The following is a 26,299-nucleotide window of genomic DNA, read 5'->3' as shown; positions in this document are numbered from 1 at the left end:
TAGTGTTTTCAAACTCAATTGTTGAGTTCTTGATCACAATATTTTAAAAAGTAAAATGTGCAGCTGTTTAGTGAGAAGCTGTGCAACAATCCACCTCTGCAGCACAGCAGTTGTTTCTAAGGACCCTCCTCCCTGCTTTACTTTCCTTAGGCATTATATGACAGGACCACAGCTTGAGCTTAAAATAGAAACCTCAGCAACATGAAAAGCCTTATCCTAAACCACTAATCTTTTTGTTTGGCTTCTTTTAAGGAATTCTGAATTGAAAAAAAGAGGGTGTGATCATTCTACAAAGCAAAAATTAATAAGTGAAAGAAAAAAGAAAGCACATAGCAATGACGGTCTCAACGGGGCATTCTGTAGTGTTTTTCCTTAAATCGTGGAAACATTAATTGCCAGCTGACAAGCCCCGACACAGACTCTCATTGAGCAGGTAGAGTATAATCTATAGGCTAAACTTTCAGGAAAGACAGGTTACATGATAGACTAGGTTTCCAAGCAATAATACAATCAGCAACACAGCAGTGTCCAAACCATGTGATCGTGTACGTTACTTTCACACCTTATTGGGATAGCGTTCTTGGGAGGAGGCAAAAACTTTACAAACTGTTGGCATTCATTGCAAGCAGTGCAGTAGTCGTCCAGATGCCGCCACATGCCAAGAGGAGGGTGGAGATTTTACCCAACCAATCCAAGTCAAGACAATGAGAGAAAAAAACCAGCAATGTAAACCTTTAAAATAAGTATATAAAGCAGTTGGATGCATGTCTGAGCACTTAATATCACAGGACAGCACAAAGTCAGCACAGTACAGCAGCAGGGCTCTGGCCTGACCAAACACTGAATAGCTGTTGGCTTTCTGCTCCATATATTGTTATTTATTATTCCCATCACTGCACGTCTGGTGGATCCTGTTGTGTTTGGACAGCTTCTAAGACAGCTTTTAGTTTGGTCCAGAGAGAACTCTTCAGACCCTCTTCCAAACAATGTGCTGCAACAACAAGGTGTGGAGCAGCAAACGCTGGGAAACAGCAGAACGCAGGATACAGAGGAGACAGATTCTGTTGTTGAGCATCAGGAAGGGGTGACAAGACAGATAAAGGCATTTTCCTGTGCCTCTACAACGTTGCTACATTAGTGATGCATCTCCGAGTCACAAAAAGCCCCTGCTCTTCCTACTCCCTTAACCCAAACACGTTCAACCTACCCTAACCCTGCCCGTTCTGACAAATGTACACCACAGACAACGACCCAAATTGCCGATAAAAATGTCACAGTTCACAAATTTTTCTTTGAATGTGAATGAGTCATGGTTTGTGTTTTTGTGTTTTCATGGAAAAGCTACTGTTTCCTGAACAACAGGCACAATGATGGTTTAAAAAAAAAAAAAAAAAAAAGCCTCTACATGAGAAATAAATTCATTGCAAGGCTGAAACTGACTGAAAGACTGTTATTTTCATTGGCAATTAATAATTACAAATTCTTTTCTCAATTAATCCATAAATCATTTGGACTATAAAACATCAGAAAATAATCATTTTTCCAGAGCTGTCTTTAAATATCTTGTTTTGTCTGACCAACAGCAAATATTACATTCTCAATGCAATAAAAACAGAGAAAAAAAAACAAATCCTCACTTTGAAGAAGCTGGAACCAGATAAAGTTTCATATGATTAATTGACTATTTAGGACAAGGCTAAGCCCACTGTTTTCACTGTGCGCGGCTGTTGACACAGATATTACTGATAGATATTTTATTAAGTAATCATAGATATATTCCCACATTGAGCATTTAAAAACTGAATACGTTAATTATGAGCAGTTATGGTTTCCTTGAAACATAGCATTTACCACCATCATCATGTCAGATTAGGAATGTCTGCTAATGCTCATGTGCTTGTCTGCAGTTTTAGAAATAATGTTTCTTTCCCAGACCTGATTGAAGACTCAGTGTAAGAAAAACTGACCAGGCATAAGCTGACTGTTGGTAAATTTAGGTAATGGCAGGCAGGTTTATTGACTTTGCCTGTGGTTTTGGCAGTTAGCCGTCCATCGCAGGAAGGACTAACCCTGCCTTTATGTGTTTGCCCATAGCTCCCATTTAGCAGCTGTTAAGCAGTAAGTATACAGACGTAGCGGAAATTGTTGGTACCCTTGCACTTTATTAAAATAATGCACCATTTGCCTTGAACAGTGTTGAAATTAAAAGATAATTTATCATCAATGCCAGTGTTTCCCCTAGGTTGACTGGTTTGGGGTGGCGGCGGTGACCTGTTTAGCGTTGTCAGGCTAACTCATTGTTGCTTCCAGCAGTTGGGGAAACAACAGACGTGACTTTTCTTGGTCTTGAGAAGCTGCAGCGTTTATTAACTGACACACTGTAGTCTGTACTGTACATTTACTGTCAGACTGACAACTTACTGCTGACCTTTTCCTCTGCTGCGCTCGCCCTCTCACACTCGCTACATACACACATTATGCACTGCCCTATTCCTTACAAGGAACTACGTTACCAAGAGTTTCCAAGGCAACGACACAGAGGTTGACTCACGTTTCGGAACAGCGCTGCACAGAGGCTCCCAAATGCTATTGATTTCCGAATTAATGGATATTTGATGTTATTTTTGGCATTAAAAAAAATTTTTTGGCCTGGTGGGGGATCTTGTTGGCCTGGCAGCCCTCCAGGCCTGTACTATTATAGAGGAAACACTGAATGCATGTCTATGTTTGGTTTGCAATGGAACAAAACAAAAAAGTTGTAAGTAACTGAATTCATTCTTATTCTACAAAGACATTCTAAAATAGCTTGGACAAAATTATTGGTAAGTTGTAAGAAATAATTGATTAGTGATACTTTAAGCAGATTATTGTGCTTTAATTAGTATCGCAGGTGTTTTCAATCTTACAATCACTCATGCAGCCAGTTAAAAGGAGAAAATTATTCACTCTGCTGCTTTGTGCCACTGTGTGCATCACATTAAACATAGAAAACAGAAGGAAAACTAGAGAGTGGTCTGAAGACATTAGAAAAAAGGTACTAGTCAAGCATGGTCAACGTAAAGGTTGCAAGACCATCTCCAAAGAGCTTGATGTTCCTGTGACCACTGTTGCCAATATTATTAAGAACTTTAAGGCCCGTGGAACCGTAGCCAACATCTCTGGACGTGGTTGCAAGAGGAAAATTGGCCTGAGACTGAACAGAAGGATTGCTCGAATGGTCGAGAAAGAACCAAGGAAAACTTCAATACGGATCCAAGCTGATCTTTAAGTTCAAGGTACAATAGTTTCAAGTCACACCATCAGTCGCTGTCTGAATGAAAATGGGCTCCATGGTGGAAGAGCCAGGAAGACTCCACTTCTAAGAGGGAGACACAAAAAAGCCAGACTGGACTTTGCCAAAATGCATGTTGACAAGCCACAGTCCTTCTGGGAGAATGTGTAGAGATGATGAAGGAGACAGATGAAACAAAATTAAAGCTTTTTGATAAATCACACCAACTATGTTTACAGAAGAAAAAAAATGAAGCCTTCAAAGAAAAGAACATGTCTACTGTGACACATGGAGGAGGCTCAGTGATGTTTTGGGGCTGTTTTGCTGCCTCAGGCACCGAGTGCCTTGAATCTGTGCAGGGCGCAATGAAATCACAAGACTATCAAGGCATTTTGGAGCAAAAATACGGCCCATTGTCAGAAAGCTGTGTCTTAGTCGCAGGTCATGGGTCTTCCAGCAGGATAATGACCCCAAACATTCATCAAAAAGCGTCCAAGAAGGGATGAGAAGAAAATGTTGGACCGTTCTAAAGTGGCCTGCTGTGAGTCCTGATCTGAATCCCATTGAACATCTGTGGAAAGAGCTGAAATTTGTAGTTGGGAGACGGCACCCATCAAACCTGAGAGAACCAGAGCAGTTTGCTCACGAAGAGGCCGAACTACCAGTGGAGAAGTGGAGAAACCTTATTCAGAGTTATTCAGTGCCTCCAAAGGCTGCGCTACAAAATATTAAGTTAAGTACCAATATTTTCATTTGTTTTGTTTTTTTATTTTAAATAATATGTTAAGTTGTAAATCAAAAGGAAATGTATTCATTGTGAAATAAAGAACGATGGATACCACGTACTTGTCAGTTTCAACTTAAACCTGCAGTGTGGGACTTTTGTCTCCCGCTTCTGGCAGTGAGAGTAAATACAAAAACACTGTCAACACCTGCTAACGTCAGGCTCCACCGTAGCCTACTCCATTGCTACTGTTGCAGCTGTAAAACAGTGGATAAAAAGTTTTGAGCATCACACAACCGCCAAGAAATGACTCGTTTCACTACCAGAATTTGATCCATTTGGTCCAATAACATTTGGAAAGTGTAGAAGAGCTGCATGATAAAATTATTTTATCCCCATTCACGTTAGCAGAGAGCTAACCAGAAGTTAGCCGCTTGGCTGGCGGAAGTCTCTGGTGTGCATTCAAATGGCCGGTGTGGAAATGTCGCCATTGACGTGAGATTTAAAAACTCTGCATACTGTGAAATACAGAGAGATTTACCTGGTGGTGATACACTTAATCAGCAATGTGTGAACTTATTTGGCAAGGGCTTGAATGTAACTGATGTTCATTTATATGTAAAAGTTCATCAGTGCAGATTTAATTCAGAAAATTTGAGGGTTTTTTTTAAAAAGGGTTGAAGGGTCCTTATATTTTCAGCCACGTCTGTAAAGCTATTGTGTTGTGTTGTGCTTCTGAGTCAAAAACACAGAGGAGGTGGGGAGAATACAGAAGCTCTTCAATGGAAACTGTGCTTTTACTTACTGCAGCCTTTCAGTCAGGTGCAAATGAAAAAAATTAAGTTTAACAGATAGGTACAGCATGATTCAGAAACCTCTGTATCAAAATTACTTAGAAAACAGTCACGAGCAACTTCCTAGGTATAAACTTCTATTTCCAGTATTTCCAAAAGCATGTGGAGGCAGGATTATTCTATGTTAAAATGGTGGTTTAACAGTTGACATGGTTATTAGATATCGAGATGCACAGGGAGCCAGGCCGTCGGACAAACAGAGGTGGTTCATTGTGAGCAGTGTTTGCACAGTGGAGCTCCGTTTTCACTGATCACTGCAACTGCAGTGGAGGAGCTCCCAAGTCTATCCACAACGAGTCATACAGTGACTCATGGACATGTGGCAGAGTGAACCTGCTGGCTGCTACCAAAAACAACTAAATACCAGCTGAGGAGTTAAGTGGAAGAAAGCAGTTGTACAAGCAGCCTGTGCACTACATGTACCAGGTACAAAACATTCACATTGAATGGTTTGCTCAACCTTTACTGCTTAGAACAACACAACTGCTCGTTTTTGTCACATCAGAGACAGACAGCAATAAATTGAAGGAAACCAAAGTTATGTGAAAACTGATCTGATACCAGCGAGGGTTGGGAGGACATGGACTGCGGCGGGGTGGTGGGCTAAAAAAAGGTTCAGAAACAGTTGTTTCTGATAGATTTTCCGCCAGGAGTTTCAAAAGCTGCTCAGCTTTACTGGCCATCTGCGTGGCAGCAGATTCCTCCACTACATGATTCACAATTACAGATTTTTTTGTCAGTTTAAGAGCCATGGTTACAACCTCTCATACCGCTCCTGCTGTTGGCTGCCTCATTAAGCTGTCTCAGCTTGGGAATTCATTGGGTTATCTTTAGCTTAGCATCAAACCCATACAAATCAGGTTGTGACAGAAGTTATCAGTTGAAGCTTTGGTGCTGTAGTAAGTATTTAAATTATGTACATCAGCAATTATGCAACAATAAAACTGGAGACACTTGATAAGTAGGCATTTTGTGGCTACAACTAATTTCTTAAATCAATGAATTAGATGCAATGCAATGTATCCGTCAGATTCAGGGGACAATGGTGCTGCATATTGACTCTTTGGAGACTTCCGGAAGACTATTTGTGAACACAAAATGATGAGTAACATCTTCATAACAGTCTGGAGGTTGACTAATACCTGGTTTGTGGTCAGGTACCTTAACGGCCTTCCATGCCCTGTCCTTGAGATAACAAAGTTACATACAAAAAGCCATAAATACCAGACATAACTTCCATGTCAATCCCATTCTACAGCCCCTCCTTCAAGAGGAAGTCTCACAACACACACACACACACACACACACACACACACACACACACACACACACACACACACACACACACACACACACACACACACACACACACACACACACACACACACACACACACACACACACACACACACACCTATTTCTCCATGGTGCAACAATGCAGACACGCAAACAGAGCATGTCATCTCCCTCTAAGATCACACCCAATATTTCCTGCAAAACAAAACAGGTCTTTAGACGTTGAAATTGCACAGCACACACACACACACACACATTTGAATTTTTTTTAAAACCAGTCTGCAAACACTGACTATCCTTTCCTTCTCTTTAAGCTTACACATTTAATCCTGGGTGCCGCTCAGGACAAGTGAGACTGAGCGGCTGCCTGGCCTTGAGATCATTCTGTAACTCATTAACTTTTCCACAGTTTATTCCATTAACTGAAAAAATATTTAGTGTGTAAAATGTCAGATATCCATCATAACCAGAGCCCCAATGATGTCTTTAAAATGCACGTTGTCTGGGCAACTTCTAAAAACATAAAGTATCCTCATATTTGAGTAAGCCATATCCATAGATTTTTACTTGATAAATAATATTTATCCTGTTTTAGATCTTCTTGATGATTGCCTGATTTATTACTCTATCAATCACTCTTGCTGTGCTTTAGAAGGCACTACCTTCATTTCCATTAGATATATTTTTAAGCTAGATGACCTGCATTTGTAAATACATGCTTCATTCCCAGTACAATTACAGCTTTCTACTGTTCACTGTTCAAGTAGCTCTGAGCGCCTTGCTCAAGGGCACCTAAACTTAAGCTACTAAAAAGGAAAGGAAAGCATTTTTCATTCGCTTCCCGCCTGAGATTCGACTGGCCTGGGATTCAAACAGGTGACCTTCTGGCTGACTGCAGCTAGAGCTTGGGTGGCAGCGCTGTCTCTCAACACTCACTGCGAGGCAATTGAACACAATGAGACGGCTTGCACTCAGGCGCTTAGCGATGACATGCCAAGTATGCACCAGCCAAATCTTCACCCTTTATTGCCTTACGAAATGCACTTACTGTATGTCATCATGCTCTTTGAAGCACACAGACAGCGGGACATTAGCAGCGATTCTTTCTTTGGTCAGCGCATTCCATCAGTTCGCTCCACCGCTAGTGGTGTTATCAGGTCCTTACACACAGGAGAAAAGGCTTCAAGAGGCTTTTAAATAACCACACCTACAACAGGTCCCTATTAGAGATGCTGTATTATCTTCTGTTTTAATGCCATCTCTTATATCTCTTAACAGATATAAGAAGTAAGGAAACGTTTACTGATTCATCAGAAGGGATTCCTGCTTTTATCAAAAGCATGGTAGTTGCAAATATCTCCAGAGGGGGAAAAAAAAAAATCAATATTAAACCGTTTTCAAAGTTGCTCTATTGTGATTCTGTTAAGTCAGAGTAACATCCCGTTCTAATCAGCACAGTTCCATTCTTTCTAAACTTTTTTTGTGCTAAGAATATGTATTGGTGGTGGAGAAGCAGTTATCGATGCATCCCGGCTTCACTGTATTGCTGGACCTCCGTGTGCTTGGCTGAGGAGAAAACCCTCCGCCGGAAATGCTTCCCGCAGCTGTTAGGAGTATCATTCCCCACCTTGAGGCCAACCAAAAGACAAATAGCAGCCAAGTCACGTGACTCCTCTGCTGCTGAGATGCCATTCGGTCTTATTCCAGCCCTCTCAAAACATTCAAGTCATACTTGTCTCCCTCAGCGAGCAGGCCCTTTTCCCCTAAATCAGGCTAATTGGCTTGTAATACAAACTTGTCTAATATCATCACAACTATCAAAAACTTAGTAGCTCAAGCCTTCTGTTATTGGTGATAAGCTTAGAGAGTCTATATTAAATGGATCGCAAACCATTTCTCAGTACATCCCATGTGCAATGTTTTACTAACATAACAGAGCAAATCATTCCCATCAACACAAGGGACTACTTAGTGCATTTTTCAAGTCTGAGAATGTTGATCTATGAGGTGAATATTTGCTGAATAATTTAAAAGGAACAGTCTGACATTTTGGGAGATACGCAGGTTTTTTTTCTGCCTCACATCTCACAGAGAATTTCACATCAGTTTCATCTCTGCGTGTCCAGTAAAGTGATAGGCTACAGGTCTGGAACTGCTGGCATGGCTGTACCAAAAGTAAAAAAAAAAAAAAAAAATGAATGAAAAATGAGACACGGTGGTTTTAAGAGTAGTCAGCGCTGGCCAACAGCTGCTGAGTGTGGTGAACGCAGCATCTCAAAAGTCCTGTCCTCATAGTGTGATATACCAGGTCAAACAACAAAACAAAGACAGGTGGCTCTTGATACATTTCTGACAGTTTGCCAACAAGATACAACATGTAAACCAGTTGTTTTGGAGTTGCTGGAAGGTGTGTTCACTTGTGTTGATGCTAGGCTAACAGTTTCCCCTTCTTCAAGTAGGCCGATTAATCGAATTTTACTTTCACTTACAATTTTGGCATCCAACGATCATGAAAACAAGGTAAACGAGATAAAACGATTATTGTGCCACATTCCGTTCTGCAACGATGCTCTTGTTTTGTCTTGTGTTAAAAATCCAGCGCACCACTTTCCTTTACAGCGGTGCACTTTCACCCAAACTCACTCTCAGCCAGGCTGTGGCATGTTTAGCTCAGCTCGAGCCAAGATGACAGAGAGAGAGCCTTTGGTCAACAGGAAAGGTAAAAATCGATTCAGCTGTTTGGAAACACTCTGGTTTCACTCTGATTTCAAGGAGTCCAAAGAGGAACAACAACTAATACTGTGCAAGATTTGTTACGCAGTGGTGTCTGCATCACAAGGCAATACGACCACATTGTTTAATAATCTGGAATCTAATCATGAAATGGTCTGTGAACAAACAATAAAGGAACAGAAAACAGAAAACATAAAGCCCCCTCCACTTCCTCCACTGCAACACAGTCATTGATTTAGAACATTCTCACTCCAGAGTCGTTTACGCCACCAGACATGAGAACGTCCAACTAGAAACACTGTTCAAATGGGAACCTTTTGTGTCTGCGGGGGGCCACAAACATTGTAACATTAAACATCAACAGTAAAAATAATAGGAATATCCAAACTAATAATAAGGATAGTGGAGGATAATTACAACACACCAGACATAACTTTGTCCTTCATTGTAACTTTTTTGTAAAAACTTGGATATTGCTTTTGTTATTTAATGTTCATTTACTTTTCTTAATAAATCTGCATACATGCATGGACTCCTCACATGTCCAATATCAGCATAGACCAGCTAATATCTTTAAATGATAGCTTCTGTTTACATTATTCTTCTTATTCGGTACAGGAGATGAATTGCAGTTAGAGCAGAGTTGATAGCAGAGATGCAACTATTGTAGTAATTAAAAATGATAGTACATACTATGATATACACCATTAATATATATAATTTATATTAAAATAGTGACTAAACTGTTAAAAAGACAAGTTTTTTTTAAAAAAGTTCAATAAATGTGTGTTTCCAAAGTCAATGAGTAATCATGTTAAATAAGCCTGATATCAATATTGATCAAAATAATCGTAATTATGATTTTTGCAATAATTGAGTAGCCCTAGCTTCAAGTCTGTGCTAAGCTGAGCTAAACCTTTTTGAGCTTTTTCTCTACTGAACACAAAGTGAGTACTCCTTTAAATAAAACCAAAAGCTGGAAAGTCAAACTATTTGTATCAGCCCCCGAACTGTCACTGAAAATCGAAGTTATGTTGTCACTATCTAATCTTCTACCATGAAAGGTCCTCTGCACAGGCTAGTAGAAATAGATTTATCAGCAGAAATAGCTTGTTTTAAAAAGGGAGCGGTAGAGAATGAAATGTGTTGTCTGTTATTCAGTTGAAAATGCAAATAGTAGGGGAAATTACAAGGGCTGTTGAGTTTTTGTTCCTAAACAAAGTATAGCCTGCAAAGTGAGATGTGGAAGCCAGATATCTTAACACCTGCCCAAGCAATCGTTGAGTCACAGGTAATGATCAACAGCTGTATTGGTTTTCCACAGATACTGTTATTTTTGCACTATATAGCAGCAAATGTTTTACTTATTGCCAACTTTATGATACTTTAAGTGGCTCAATCAACCATCAATGCTCTATACTGCGGTATGGGCAGACTCATGTTGCCAGCTCACTTTTCCCACACACCCACAGTTGGCTCATGTGTGGCGGTTCAATGTGTGCAGGCAGTCATCGGCTGTGCTGATGCCTGCAGAGGACAGGAGGGACACAACACAGCACTGGTTCTGCATAGACTGGCACCAACAGGTGTGCCTAGGAGGGTGCCAGCGCCGGCCTGACCTGATCCGCTGCACAGACAGCAGCCAAACACATACACACACATACACCAGAACCCAAGGCAGCACATTCCTCTAAGGAATACCACAGCAGAGTGGCTCTGTTATGACATCTCTAACCAGGAGCGGAGGAAGGCCAGTGGGTTTGGGAGGCCAAAGGGCAACATTGAAGAGAGGGAGGAAAAGTGTATGGGGGGTGGGGAAGAGGATGGGGGAAGGGTGTGGACTCAGCTAACCCAGGGATATCCCTGCACAGTGCACTACACTTCCCTTATTTAAATTCAAGAAGAGTTTCCACAGATCAGTAACTGAGAACAGGGAAACTATCAGAAACAATCCATACAAAGGGAGACTTTGGGCAGCTAGCAGAAAGTACAAAGCTTCCCCCTCTCTTCAGCTGATTCAACTTTTACAAGCTTATATCCAGCGCGTTCCTCTCTCCGTGCTAGATCTCTGATTAGTTATAGAAAGTTGTTTCTGCGGAAGAAAAAAAAAGCTGATCTGTTTGCATATTGCAGATCCAAGGGTGAAGGTCCCACAAGCTTTACTTGTGACTATGTTTGCACTGCTGTTGTGCAATCTCCAGTGGAGGGCAAAAAAGATTCCTCTCAAGTGTTACGGGAAGTAAGGCTTGTTTTCTATATCCCGGACCTCAGGTGGTTATATCGGAGATGCAAAAGGTTGCAAAACACTGACAAATGAAAGGTCTAACTTAATAGACCACTACTGCTACAAGAATTTCATAGAGACCCACACAGGCAGTTGCCCTTGGCAAAGCTGAACCACAACAAACAAAGGCTTTTCAGCTGGGTGGACTCCGTTGTCCACCACACCCTGACAATATGTTTTCAGAGTGAGACAGCAAGGGAGCAAGGGAGTATGAGTGCCTGAGGCCCACGCTGTTACTGATAGGACATCAGATCAAAGCCCTTTCCCATCGTTAGAGAATACAAAAACCTGAGAGAGATGAAAGACCATAAGCAGACTGTGGGAGAAATGATGAAGGACAGAGCAGTCCCTGTATGGCATTTACAAACAGCACAGAATAAGACAAGCTTTCTGTGGTGCGTCTGTGAGGAAAAGTTAGAGGGAGTCAGAGGGTACGTGGGGCCAGAACCTGCCCACAGGATAAGCAGAGGAGTGATAAGGCAGCAGCCTGCGGTATCCATCCTGTAGAAAACAAGCAGCAGGGAGGTAAACTCACAATCTGCTTACTCACACTACATCAGTTCCTTGGATGCACTGCAAAATTATTCTCATTCAGTCTCACTTACTCACTCGGTTCACTATCACATAAGATTAAGAAAACTATCTGAGTGGTTGGAACCACTTTTTTTCTTTAAAAAAACAAACAAACTCATAGAGAGATTATCAAAATAGTTGCCAGTTAATTTTCTGTCAATCAATTGATCTACAAATCATTAGAACGGTACATGTTTGATTTGAGCTTCAAGCAGAGTGATGTGAATAAGGGAGTTGACTAACTGCTTTGTTGCTTAACTGTTGAGGGACATTGATGGGAACTTGGTATTGGTATTAATGAAAAAGCAACAGTAAGTAAGCAACAGTAATGAAAAAGATAACAGTAATGAGCTCAACCCCCCTTTCTTTAAGATAAATACAGCCAAACTGCACTTTCAATCTGTGGAGGCTCAAGCAGACATCACTGAGCACGCTCAGAGACGCGGTTCAGTACTCTGCTAGTTTGACGAGTTGAGAGGAATAAGCTATTGTTCAAAAATCATGCATTATTTGGTTTAGTAAGTTCTGTCCTATTTGGTTCCTTGTTGAAACCAAAGATGGGAAACTATGTGCATGGCTAAATACCACTACAAGTGAGAAAATATGTTATTTGTGATTTGGGTGAACAGACCCTTTAACTATCATAGAATTATTAATAATCCAATCAAACTCCAGTTTGCACCAACACATGTTCGTATTCCTAAAAGCTGTTTTAGTCTGCTATTTGTTTCCTCTGCTGGTTTAAAAGTAACGGTATGTTAGAATTTTCAGAATTCCTCACTTAGACCTGTATTAAGAAAATTCTGAATTTATTCCAACAATATCTCATGTTTTCACAATGCTAACAAGCCACTTCTAATCCATGTGTAGAATAAATATAGGAGATTTGTTCCCATGTAATGTGACCAGCTACTGCTGAAAGGAAAAAGAATTGGTGGAATCCCTCCATGTCATAGTATCCGCCACTGTAATAAGCTTTAATATTAGGAAGCTGGAGTATGTTTCACAGACAAGCTGCACAAAAACCGGGACACTAACCTCCACCCAACCTCACACAAACCAATATACAGGTTGGGGATGTCACGTAAGGTCTGGAAACACTCTGGTAAAGATCAGTGTGTAGTCTCCTATTTATTTCAGAGCAGAGAAAAGACAGAAAGAGACTGTAATAAAGATTAAAGAGAGACAGGATAAGGAGGCAACAGGAGACCACACAAACCAGGTCAACATTCCTGCAATGACAGGCACATTGATGACGCTGCAGATATCTTAACTCCTCCTATCAGATTGTCAATCGTACAAAATACACATCCAGTCACACGTCTCAGAGAGGAGACTGTGCTCATGTATCATACAGAAGGGATAACCAGGTACATGGATTGTGTCTTTTTGTCTTTAAGTCTCACCACAAAGGAACCATGTTTACTATAAACTGCTATGAACAGTGTAGTCTTGTAACAGCAAACACAAATCTAATTCTTAAACAAACATTAGTGCTGCTTAGGCTTGGGCAGTATCACAGTATTACGGTGTACCATGGCATTTAGAAATCCCGAGAGTATGATTTTCAATACTGTCAAAAACACAGTTTACGAGGAGCACTTGAAGGCAGCATGTAATCCCTCCTCTAACCACAATGTGGGTTGCAATGGCAGAGTGGCGCTGTCCACATTTCCGCTCGTGGATTCCGCAAGAAGTGAAGACTGCAGAGGCGGTGATTCAAAGTTTATAATTTTGCTGAAAACTTTAGCCAAAATAAGAGACATTCGTGTCTTGTTATGTTTGTGGTGAATGATATTTATTAACTGATATTTATCTGCTTGCCTTCAGTCAGTTTTGTTCCTGACGTTTACTCAGCCGTTTCTCCACTGCGGTACTGGATGATCATAACACTCGTAATGTATTTTCTAGGCAGCTGGAGGTTTGCAGGTCGGGTCAGGTTCAGGTGGTTGATTGACGCATATTTTTGCAGGTCGAATGGTGCGGATTGGCTCTCATAACGGATTGGGTGGGCGCAGGTATTATAAAAAAAACCCGGACCCGCACATCACCACCAGACAATGTCATACATGCTACAATGACTTCTATCATCAGTAGCTCAGCTTTTTTTGTTTGTTTTGTTTTGTTTCTTTCCACACAAATACCCTCATAATACTGGTGAAATCTCAGGAAGGTATGAAGGTATGAAAAAATAGATACCGTCCAAGCCTACTACCACTCATAGGTGTAATTACATCATTCAAAACAACCTTTACAAATACTGAGTGACCTGCAGTACCATTAATAAAAGCCTGAACATAATTCACTTCCAGTACACTACACACACTTCACACTATGATCCCTACCAAATATAAAACTAAGCAAGAGGCCAAATGTGAAAATGCAAACTGAGGTGTTTGTGACAGAGATGCATGGTGGGAGGAAGTGTTTGTGTCACACACACGTATCCTGCTGCAGAGGCTACGGTCTGCAGGGCTCTGTGGAGCACACAGGCCAAAGATAAGCGCTGAACCATCTTCCTGTACACTGTCACTCAGGGGTTACATTCAAAAAGCAGCCCGTGTTGGAACAGCAGTGCTCATGTGGAAGTGCAGTGACACGTAACACTAGAAAGGCCAGAGGATTTGTGGATGAAAGAGAAAGCCAACAGGCAACTGAATGGATACATGTAATTATCTTTAATATTCGATCGCTTGTTTGTGAAAGTTGAACAGCGCTGGTTTGCGCTCAAAGTGGGTCTAGGAAAAGTCACACAGGGCCAATTTGAAATGTGAGAGCTGTTTTTGCTTGAAAATTCATAACAGCCATTAACTGATGTGGAAGAATTTCACACTGTTGGCAGCTTGACCTTTAACTGATAAACCATGATGGATTCACTTTTAATAATCATTTGTAAATGAGATACGCTCCATATGACAAAGTGACACAGGGACAACAACACACAAACACACAAAAAGGTGGTACTTTACAAAACTTAAAATGCCTTTTATAGACTAACTGACCTATATTCTAAAGATATTAAATACTGAACAGAAATTAAAATAATAAAACAAAGAATTAAATTTGATTCTCACATTGAGTAACAGGTATCAAGATAAAAAGAAACCATTCTAGTTGGCCAGCTTGTCAAATTAAATCCCAGAACCTGTTAGTTCTTGCACATGGTTTTATGTGAGAGTAAATCAAACCTAAAACCTAAGCCCAACAATAAGAAGTAAACACTCACGCACTCAGAATAAAGGGCTGCCTAATCTTACTGGTCTGTAGCTTCTATTGACCAATAAATCATAAAAGAGAAACAAGGGTGGAAATGAATGCTTCAAGCACAACACTGATCCCACTAACAATGCCGAAGTGTCTCAAGAGCTGCACTGCTGTCTTTCCAAACATGCCTGTTTAACACACCAGCGGCTCTGGTTCCAATTAGTTTAAATGCTACATCCAAAGGGAGCCGGCGGAGGAGCTTCACTATATTCTTTTAATTGATGGTTGCGCTACTATCCTATTTCATAGCAGAGTTTCTGCAAAGGGAACTTGAAAAACACTTCATTAGCATGAAAAAGCTGCTCTTTAATTATTCCACCGCGTTCAAGTCTGATTTACAAGTGCCATTACACGGGATGGCTATTTTGAGATCATTTATTTAGCTGAACAATTCACCAGTCTGTAAATGTTAGTGATGTTGGGGTTAACGTACCCTTGTCTCCAAACATAAGCTAATGCATAGTGACATTAGCAATTTTAGTTAGTAATTCTTCTTTCCTACACACCATTGACATGGGAAATTAGTTTTTCTTGCATTCATTGTTGAAACCGCATACTTGTCGGTACTAACAACAAGCTTCCATCACGTTTTAATGATTAACAGTAACTTTATAAGCATCCAACAACAAATAAAATATGTAGAGAGCAGTACTGTAATGGCTGTCTGCAATTAAATAGCTATCACACTTAATGAGTGTGTTATTCTTTTGCAGATGCAATATACACTGTAATGCTTTGGATTTCATCTACTCGCGTATACAACTATGAATAAGCTGAACATGTCTGAGTGTACATTTAAATTTGAATTCTGTTTCTCACAGCTCTCTATCACATTTTCATAACAAGAACATTTGTAGTGAATATTTCTAATAAAATGGAGCAGCAGCAGCCTTGATGTTTGTAAGAAAGGACCAGAAGGCTGCCAGGTAAATCCTCCTACCTAGAGGTGAGCAGGGCACCAAAACTCACACTGAACTCCATACAGTACATACAATACAAGACTGTTCGCTGTGCTGCTTCCAAGTGTATATACGCCTACCTGTACCTGTGCAAATGTGAACCAAGGCAGCGTTGATAATGTACATGCAAAGCTGACTATGTCTGGATTTTAACAAAAAAATTCTTAACAGTTTTGAGGAATCAGACCAACCCAAGCAATTCAAGGTCTCCTCACTTTGTGACAGAGGATGTGCCAGTTTACGGAAACTATGGCAGCATTTTTTAGAGGAATAGAAAAAAGCCAGAAGTGATGAAACCCAGAACGCTCAGGTCATGGGTAACAGGGATGGGGGGAGGGGCAGACGTACACAATCTCTGTGTAGGATGTGGTTCACTTTTCTCCTGTTTACTGATGCATGTACAGAGAGAGACAATGAGAAGGTGAGCTATAATCCTATCTTTGACTGCAGAGTGTATGGTGCATTCAAAGGCGTGACTAAAGAGGACCAACAAAGTGGAACTGAATCTTATGTTTGCTGCGTTGCAATAACTGACTGACGACAGCAAGCTGAAGCAACGTTCACCTGAATTGCACAGTGTGGCAAAGTTTACCCACAAATTTTACAAGTCTGAAGTCCAAATGAAAATATAGTTCCCTTTTGCGTACTTAAGCTCCAGTTACTACTAGGGATCTACAAATTGCAGGTTACACTGGTCCTGGCAAATCAGGCATCAGCAGCAGGATGTTTTCACCCATGTCTCCTACACACAAATGAGCAAAGTGAGTTCAGTCCCAGCAAGCACCACAGATCATCACAATTACTACGATGTGTTTGGCATGCAAACCATGCCACCTTAATGTCATTAAATGAGAGCTTTTAATAGTTGTGTTAGCTAAGTAAGCAACATTTCAAACAGTCATTTAATACGATAAAGCAGCTACATTTAAATGTACGTCAAACATCTGAGAAATACTGAAAGTCACACTAAGAGTTCGGGAGAAGCATCAGCAACTAATCCGTCAGTGCAGATTTGGGGATCTTGCACACATGTTTTGAGATTTTACGATAGGTGAGTTTGAACTTAATGGAATCGTCTAGCGCTACGGGAACATCACTGCTGTCTTTTACAACGATCTACATCTTCATATTCTAACACTTTACATTTTTTTAATCAGGCATGACCTAATCTTCATGTATCTTCATTACTTTATCTGCATTACCTAATCTGTGTGTTACTGCAACACCTTTGCAGTTAGTCACTTTGGCTTATAAAACTTGGCTTGTCAGCACGTCTGCTAAACAAATGTCTGACTTATGGATGGGTATAGAACCGCAATCTTGAGCACAGACTAGATTGTTTCCATAGCAGAGAGTATGAGAAGTGACTCCTTGGTTATATTCTTAGTCACTCATTCTTTGATCGGGTTTTACTTGATTCAAATCACATTTTATGATTTGATACTGTATCTTATTTATACGAAGTTCTATGGAACTGTATAAAACACAATTAATTCACTTGTTTTGCTAAATTTATTTTCCTTTAAACTTGTTTACTGGTGTGCTGTACTGGTACTGAACTGGTAAGGTAGTGAAAAAGTGGATCCCTCTGGACTGGACTTCCTTCTAACTAACGTCTACTGGACTTGCATACATCAGGTGGCCAGAAACACAACCAAAAGACAAATCAATGAATGCAGCTATAATGTATCAAAATAAAGCCTAATCATGCGCAACTCCAAAGAGCTGAGAAAAGCAAAATTTAAATGTTCTCGCGCACGTCTCGCCGTTATTGTGGATCATTTGTAAAGCCGCCGCAAAAGTGGCAAACCCGATGAAGTGCACGCCGCAAAATTAAAAAGCACGAGCGAGACAGCGAGAGGTATAGTGGATCGTGCGGTGTCAGCCTCGATGCGTGCTATTTAACCCTTGAACTGGAGAGGACCAAGAGCAGTATAGTGTGTAATGGAGGACTCCATTTAAAGCGGAGAAGTCAGGAGAGCTCGACAGGGGGAGGGGGCTCCAATAAGAGCCTCTCTTCCTGACAGCCACACACTGGAGTGGGGGAGGGTTAAAAGCACCAAGCCCTCTTCCTGAGTCTACAGCAATGGGCATAATGTGATGGATCCTTCCCTTCCAATAACTTGAATCCCATTTGGCATTACAGGTCTTAACCTGACACGTTTGCTCTGAAGAAAACACACGCTGTATAATAACCTATGTGGACAGGTCACTGAGCAGAGAGCTGCCTGAAAGAACATGTATCAAGTTGTAGCTGCACTACTTCAGAGTGTGCAGCCTCTTAAAGAGAATCTGTTGTGACGCACAGAAAAAGAGAAAGGTAAGCCAATATCGTTTCCTGGGTTAAACTGACTCTGCACTGTTGATTCAAACAACAAGCATTTGTACTTCATCCAAACACACTTATATGCAGTAATTATCCTTCCCGTCGTGAAAGGAGAAAAAAAATATATATATACACCCCCACCCTTTGCTCTGGTTGGTGATAAGTTGTGCAAACTGCAAATGATAAATCAGGAAACTGGTTTTTCAGGAAAGAAGATTGAAGTATCGGCACAGAGCTCACAACAACACGCCGCAATCTCAGCTTGTTGTACAAGTCCTCAAACACAAGTGTTAGCCCTGCTTGTTTATTGTACAAGAACAAGTGAGCCTGATTCTTCACCTCGATCAACAAGCATCAAGGCAACTTAGGTACTGAGATCAGTAATATGTGCGGTTGCTTAGTCATGTTGATTTAACCTGTTGGCATATGCTTAATAACATCCAAACAAAGCAATTAGCAGCCTGCCATTCTGTACAAGTGCTTGATCCTCACCAAAATCCCGATTTAGCACTTATCATACAAGAGCTGAGCAATCGCTGCTGAGTCTCCGAAGAGAATCAGCAAGGCCTCCTAGCAACATATTTGCCCAGCTACAGGCACACATGGTTTCAGTTAGGGGTCTGCACCTATAAACAGTTGGCCATGGCAGCTTATTGGTCAGGAAGTGCAATGTTGACTGCAAGTCAAGACAGGCACAAGCTGCTAATGAGTGATATACACTCTTACAGTCTAGCTATGACAACACAGTTTAGATTGGAGGTGTTTAGAGGCCAACAGAGAAGCGGTTCTGAGCTCTTTAGAGTTGTGAATAAACTCGACCGCCTCAAAGCAGCCAAGCAGAGAAACCGGTCAACGTCTACTGAGGGTAAAGAGTAAAATAAGAAGCCTGGATTGTAAAACTCACTGTCAGGTAGGTTGTACTTTGACCGTGACTTCTAACTACACCACAATCAAACTCGTGGATTCAGGATTTCAGAAGGCCAGTTCATTTCTAAGTTGCCAGTTTTCGAATTTAAAAAAAAAAAAAAAAAAAAAAAAAAGACTAATTGGACACAGGTTGATTACCTGCCAAACTGGCTGGTTGAGCTTACAGACTTTCCAGTCACAACCAAGTCAAGTCAATTTTATTTGAGTAGCCTAATTTCACAAATCAAAAATTTGCCGCAGGGGGCTTTACGGTCTTTACAGCAATACCACATCATTGTCTTTAGACCCTCGATTCGAATAAGCGAAAAACTCCCTAAGAAAACCCCTTACAAGCAGCATTTTGCATCATTTGACTGGTGGCTGGTGTTAATATCAAGGCCAGCCTAAGTGATACAACATGGGGAAACACAGGCTCAACACACCCAGAGGGGTTTCAACTGTGCCAAGTAGACCACCACAAATGGCCTAACACTACCATGAATTGAAAGCAGCTTTTATAACCTCACGCGGCAATTAAAAAAAACATGAAACACCTGTCATCAAAAAAGAAAGCAATATTTGTGATACATTCGATTGCAGTCGCCGTGATTAAATGTGTTTGGACTGCATGAAAATAACCAGTAAGTAGAAGGACAGAAAGATTAATATCGCACAGATCTTTTGTGTGCATAAGGAATTTCTAAATCACTCCACCATGCTCCTTCAATACTTCAAAAACACTCCAGTATTTCTTTTTTGCAATCGCATGACTTTTACCATACGAAGAAACCCGTAACTTAAAAAAAAAAAAAAAAAAAGTTGCAATCTGTGCCTCCCTGCCCATCCAGTCACCTTTAGTGGCTTCACAAAGAATAAATGAAACAGGAAAGAAAAGTATCATTGTGATGGGTTTGGTTATCTCGGGATAAACATCTCTCCTCTTAACTATACAAACAATACAAACAACAACAACATCTGAGCTGTCATTTTGGCTAGAACAGGCTCAGACCCACCCCCAACCCCCCCCCCCCCCCCCCCTCTTATCGGTTTCAATCACAACTGCCACAAATCAGGAACATCTCACTTAAGGACAAACATGTAGATATCTGACAGGTGAAGAGACTCACTTATCACATCTCCTACAAAAACAAAGTCTACTGTGTCTCTTTTGGTTTAATTTGACCACAGTGGTGCAACATTAAGATGGTCAAATATTAGACTTCAGAAGCTCTATTTGCATTATCTCTTATTAAGATAAGAGGCAGGATATATGTAGTGGCGTTTACGACGATACTTTAACTTGTATGTTTGACACATTCACAGCTATAGTTGGGTTACTCTATATACATTTTTATGTCTGTGAAGATTCTCAGTCATCCAGGTCATGGTTATCCAAGGAGGGTTGAATCGAGGGCAAGTGGACTTGAAGATACTTGACGACGTTTCGCCTCTCATCCAAGGGGCTTCTCCAGTTCATAATATACATTTTACACAAAAATGTAGCTTTCAGTGTTGTGGCGAATGGATACATAATTAACAGCAGTGTGACAGCTTAATTTTGAGGCTTGTTAAAGATAAAATACTCGGTGTATGAGATTAGGTGCAGCTACAACTTTATGATTTAACGTTTCCATCCACGACTCGTCTTGCGACGTTTCAGCGGAGAGCTCAATGGAAAAAGTAGCCTAACATGGGCTACAAAACATGTAGCGTCAGCCAGAGTTATGCTTAAATAAAAAGACCCCTAATATATATAAATAGATATTAATATTAAGTGGGGACTTGAAGGAGAAGATAACGAATGAGTTTTATACTTTAGACAGTGATTTGCTAACTCGGCCGAGACGGAACAGCCCCCCAAACACTTCAAGTTAGCTAACTATGCTAGCTGCTTGCTGTGGACAAAAACTTTTTCCACATCTGAAAAGTTTCTTCTCTCCATTTTCTTTGAAACAGAATGAGGCAGTATGTAAAAACGCGTATCGCACAAGACGCTGGAGTGTTTTATTAATTCACAGTAACGTTATTAAAACGTTATTCTTCCGGCTGTTGCTAACTGGCTTCATTTAAGCTTCATTTAATGTAACTTACCTTCCCGTCTCCGCTGACGCCGCCGCTCCCCGGGCCGCCTTCAACACCCGAGACCGCCGCCGGACCTCCAGAGGGCCGCGGAGCTGGGAGAGGAGAAGCCGAACAGGATCCAGCTACTACCAGGGAGACGAAGAGCCAACTGCACCGAGGCCCCGGGCCTTGTGTGTCCTCGAAATAACGTTAGGGGAGGGATACCGAGCCTCAGCCCTCCGCTGTTTGACTGAGACTCGGGAATACCTTTTTGACAGCTCCTCTTCTTCAGCCCCCCCCTCCCCTCGACAGCCCTTCACTTTTCTCTTTTTCCTCACTTCCAGCAGATACGAATCAAAATACTGTCACAGAATATGGCGGCTGCATAAGCAAGCTACTATCGCGAGAGGAAGACTTGTTTTTCTTTTTTTTTCGATTTCCCAAAGTTGTGCTGAGGGAGGGAGGAGACAGTTGTGATTGCAAAATGAGCTGAGTCGCCTGCTGCAGCAAAAGATGCAAGCAAAGGAAAAAACAAGATGAAAACTATGTGAGAGAAGTGTTAGAGCTGAAGATCCCAAGGGTGTCTGTTTTGATGCGCCTCTACTATATATCAAATGTGACAGTGACAGTTAGGGCTATCTAGCTACTGTATTAATCTCTTCTTATCTCACCTTCCTCCACAGGGAGTGAAGTGCTCAGTTAAGCAATACAGGATCTACTGTATTGCTCAACTGAAATCAATAAATTACCACTCCTGTACACTCTTAAAGCTGAAATAGGCCAATGCAAGATGATTACACCACTTATATTCACATTCACTGTGGATTCACATCAGATAAATTGTCCCCCTAAATCCTTGCATGCAAGTATTCTCTCCAAAGAAAATTTGATCTATTTTAGATCTCTTTCCCCTTGTTGTCTGCTTGGTTTACAGCATCACAGACCAGCCAGGCTGGTACATGTCTTAGCCCAAATCTATTGGGGCTGGACCGAATAACAACTTCCTCTTATTGTGTATTGACACCTCATAGGTTCCTATAATTACCCAAATAAGTGAGTACTTCACCTCCCAAAGGAAATGACACATTTTGCACTCAAGTGTGAAATACAAACCGGCATGTCATTGCCTGCATTTATAGCAACATTTTTGTTAAACTCCTGTGATTTCTGAAGTGAGGCTCCTGTCTTGTATCTGTTTTGACCAATCTAACATTACAAACAGCTGTTTAGATGAGATTTTGCAGTTGCATTATTTCCTGCAGTGCGGGAGGCAAGCCTCAAAACAGAGTGGGTAAATCTGGCAAGTGAAGACCAAACACAGTGTGTTCCCTCATTGGAGGATTGTAAACACACTTTGCTCCACCACTTAGGCTGGGTGAGGGCTGCCAGGTAACAAATGAAAGTGCACCAGTGTAAAGTGTGTTTGTAAAACACACTTTTTTTGTATTCAATTTGTATGAATATGATAAGAGTTTTCTTGTCATAATACATTCATAAAATTTCATAATGAACTTTCACATTCAATTTACCATTTGTGTTATGGTTCTGTCCCAGTCCGATGCCCTCAGGCCTTTCTCTCTGTTTGTTAAGACTGGACTGATGGGAGAAGGGCAGATAAGAAAAGTTGCTAATTATATTTAAGGACCACTTGAGATACTATTGCTTGCTCCATTGAGTCTTGTAGAAAGTAATTGTAGGAGTGAACTGAATCTCAGAGCAACAGTTGTCTTTCGGTCCAATTTATGTTACATGCAGCCTTAATATGCAGACCACTCCACTTGACAGATTTATTGGTTCATGTTTATTTCATCAGCAATTTATGCAATCTAGTTTTTTGGTAAGGGTTCCTTGGTTGACAATGTAATACTAAAGTTTATTTGCTATGTTTGCTCAATGTTACTTGTGCACTTATTGAAGTTCTATTTATGTAATTCTGAGACAGTTTGATGAGTGATGGTTTACATATTAAGAAGATTGCGCATGATTATATTGTAGACTTTTAGTTTACTCGTGAATCTGTTTTCGATTTGTTCAGCCCAGAGCAGCTTTTGCCTTTTGTGTTTTTTCTCACCGGCCTGCTTTTCCCTCCACACCTGCCCTGCATCCTGTGTTTTCCCCAGCCAATCAGCTTCTCTCCTGTTCTCCTCTTCCTCCCCCGATTCCCCTCACTTAGATTTCTCCACCCGTCTCCCCACCTGCACCTCATCTCCTTGTCAGTTCATTTTATTATTTCAGTGAGTATTCCAGTCTTGTTGGATCCTGTGCTTTGTTCTGCTCTGTTTATGACCTCTGTTTTACTTTGCCTGCACCAAAGCCTAGAATAAAGATGTTATTCTTCAGCCTTGCTCTGCCTATGGTCTTCTGCATTTGGCTTACTTGTTTTATATGTTACATATTCTTGTGCTGCTTTTATTTTTTGGTGAGCAAAAGATTATTTTCCACTCTGGTGAACAATAAAGTTGTATTCTATTATATTTTAAGATGGATATTGTAGCAATTTTACTAAGAGATCACTCTGAGTGAAAGCCTCATCTTGACCATTTCATAGTAAGAATAAAACTGTTAAACATATCATATTACAGTGGAATTTGCATGTGAAAAAGAGTTAAACATTATTATACCATAAAAATATTGTGATCTTATAATAAATCTCTCTGGTGTGGGTTGGTGCTGATGCCACTAAATGCCAGTCCTCAGGGAGTTATGGGACTTCACTGGTATTGGTTTCAAGTGACAGTTTTTGATGTAAGAACCCTCCAATTTCCACTTGCAATGTTGCACCCACTTTTTAAATTGGGGACTTTTTTTTTCATTCTGCGTGGACACCATAAACAGGTGTCCCATTTAATTTTTCTTTTACGACATAATTGATGTGGACCACGTCTCCTGCTCGCCACTTCTAGCTGCATTAACCCACACATGGGGTGAGTGAGTGAGAAAACAGACGCTTGTGGGAGCTCTCATGAAAAAGGACGGCGCATTTGTTCTTCAGTGAACTGGGTGGAAACATATGGCGTCTCGTGTGTCGGCGTAACGCAGTGACTCACACACACGCAGTTACTCACACACAAATTGTGGCCCCTGCTATCTCGCACAGACCGTGACCCCTTGACTCTGAGTTTGAAGCCCGGGGAGCTGAAATCCCCTTCAGTCCGAACAGCAAACTGACAGTACAGTGCAGCCTCTTATCCTCTCTGACCGGCCCTCTCACACAGTATTCATTACTTTACACAATGCCTTTATACACTTTGTAGTGGTGCTGGTGGTGTGGGGGTTATGTGTCAGGCCTGTGAATCAGCAAAAATAAAACAAAACAACAAAAAAAAACCCCAAAAAGCAGCATAATCCAAATTCTCAAGAATTTCCAGTGGATTAACCTTGTGAATGTGGCTGCATTTTATTTCTTTTCCAGTTTTGATTTCATTTCACAAGCTGCCAAACAAGTGGAAGTGGACTGTGTGTGCTTTGGAATTACAGGCCCCCTCCACAACCAATCCACCCACCCACACACACACACACACACACACACACACACACACACACACACACACACACACACTACCAGCTCCATTTCCCTGTGTACATGCTGTACTTAGACACAGATTACAAGAATGACAGTGTGGTCCGTCCCAGAAAAAAAAGGGGCAACATGTGCACGTAACAGCAGCAGCCTGAGAGAAATCAGACATAAAAACCTGCTGTTGCACTCTGGTGCTGCGACCGGCCACACTCCTCAGATAGGCTTTTTGGAGAAACAAGGCCGGCCACCCACATTCTTGGCATGGAAAGAGGCCTGTTTCTCACGGTCTGAGGACAACTTGTCATGGGGTCAGCAGTTTAGATTTAGCTCTACAGTAGGTCTCCAGTCATTATTCCCCTCTTAAGCAAACTTCTGTGCTTGTCCACTGGCCATTTGGAGCGGGTTTATGCAGCCACTCTGGTACTAACAAGCTGAACACAGCATTGTTAAGGATAGGGAGAACAGAGAGGGAAGGAAGTTGTTTTATTCTCAAATGTACAAAAATGACATATGAAAGTGCAAGTCTGTGCATTCACCCAGGTGCAAAAATAGATGCTTCATCATTGAGACTAAACCTTGTAACAGACGAAAACATAAAATATATCTAAAATAGCAAATATGTCAAAAATATACAAAATAATTGCAAGTTACATAAAAGGAAACTATTTCAGTAAAAAATCTCCACACATATACATCTTCTGTTATCATACATATACTGTATGCTCAAGACTACAGACAGCTATCAACAAGAAGCTACACCATAAATATACTGTATGTAAATTTACTAAATGTAAAACTTTTTTATGTATATTTGACATATGTTGACATACTTAATATATGTGATATGTCTTTGTACTCCCACTTTTTGAGAATGCTGCACTTATGAGTTGTAATTCTGTACTTCTACTTCAAATTTGTTAATCAATCAATGTCATCAATGCTGTTTTCCAATAGTATGTATAATGTGTGTATAATTGCACTCATTCTACTCATTCTATTTCTAAACATTCCTGCGGTCCATACTGTCTGTGAAAAGATCCCTAACTCAATCCCAATGGAAGACACAGGGGTCAAAATCTACAGTCCGCATCACTGTGTGAAAATACAGTCAAAAGTGTAACTGAATGAGGTGTCTTCGTAGCTTAAAGGTTAAGCCACATACCACGTAATGTCCTCAATCCTGGCCAGGGACTTTTGTTGCAACTCTCTCCATGTTTCCTATCTCTCTCTCTGCACAGTCATCTGTCAAATAAAGGCAAAAAAATCATAGTTTAAAATAGTTTAACTTGTAGCTAATATGATTTTTGGACAAAGTTCCTTCTTTGTGTAACTATCCCTCCAACGCTACCAGTTGAGTTGACTAACTGAGACTGGAGAAGCCTCACATATAATCCATTTTTGTACATCCCCATCACCAACACTCAAATTACTTTAGAAAGACCTTCACCGATATGGAAGGATTACAGCAACCGATAACTCCTTCAGTGTACATATGGGCATATGAGTAGTGTTTTAAGATAGACCAGAA

The 26,299-nt window shown here is 40.8% G+C and overlaps 1 protein-coding gene across 5 annotated transcripts in view; it reads right to left on the bottom strand.

Annotated features, from left to right (window-relative positions):
• The window catches only part of tab2 (TGF-beta activated kinase 1 (MAP3K7) binding protein 2), a 41,129-nt gene extending 18,456 nt beyond the window's left edge, over positions 1 to 22,673 (bottom strand). For 3 of the 5 annotated variants that reach the window (XM_044377231.1, XM_044377233.1, XM_044377232.1), the window contains exon 1: positions 21,282 to 22,673. The gene's annotated coding sequence lies outside the window, so the exon portion shown is untranslated. The remainder of the gene's footprint in view (positions 1 to 21,281) is intronic. The other 2 variants (XM_044377235.1, XM_044377234.1) reach the window with 2 other exon arrangements.
• Positions 22,674 to 26,299: the final 3,626 nt, after the last annotated feature.

Source organism: Thunnus albacares, chromosome 16 (assembly GCF_914725855.1).
Source record: "Thunnus albacares chromosome 16, fThuAlb1.1, whole genome shotgun sequence".
Lineage (NCBI taxonomy): Eukaryota > Metazoa > Chordata > Actinopteri > Scombriformes > Scombridae > Thunnus > Thunnus albacares.
This window is presented reverse-complemented; position numbering and strand designations above follow the sequence as displayed.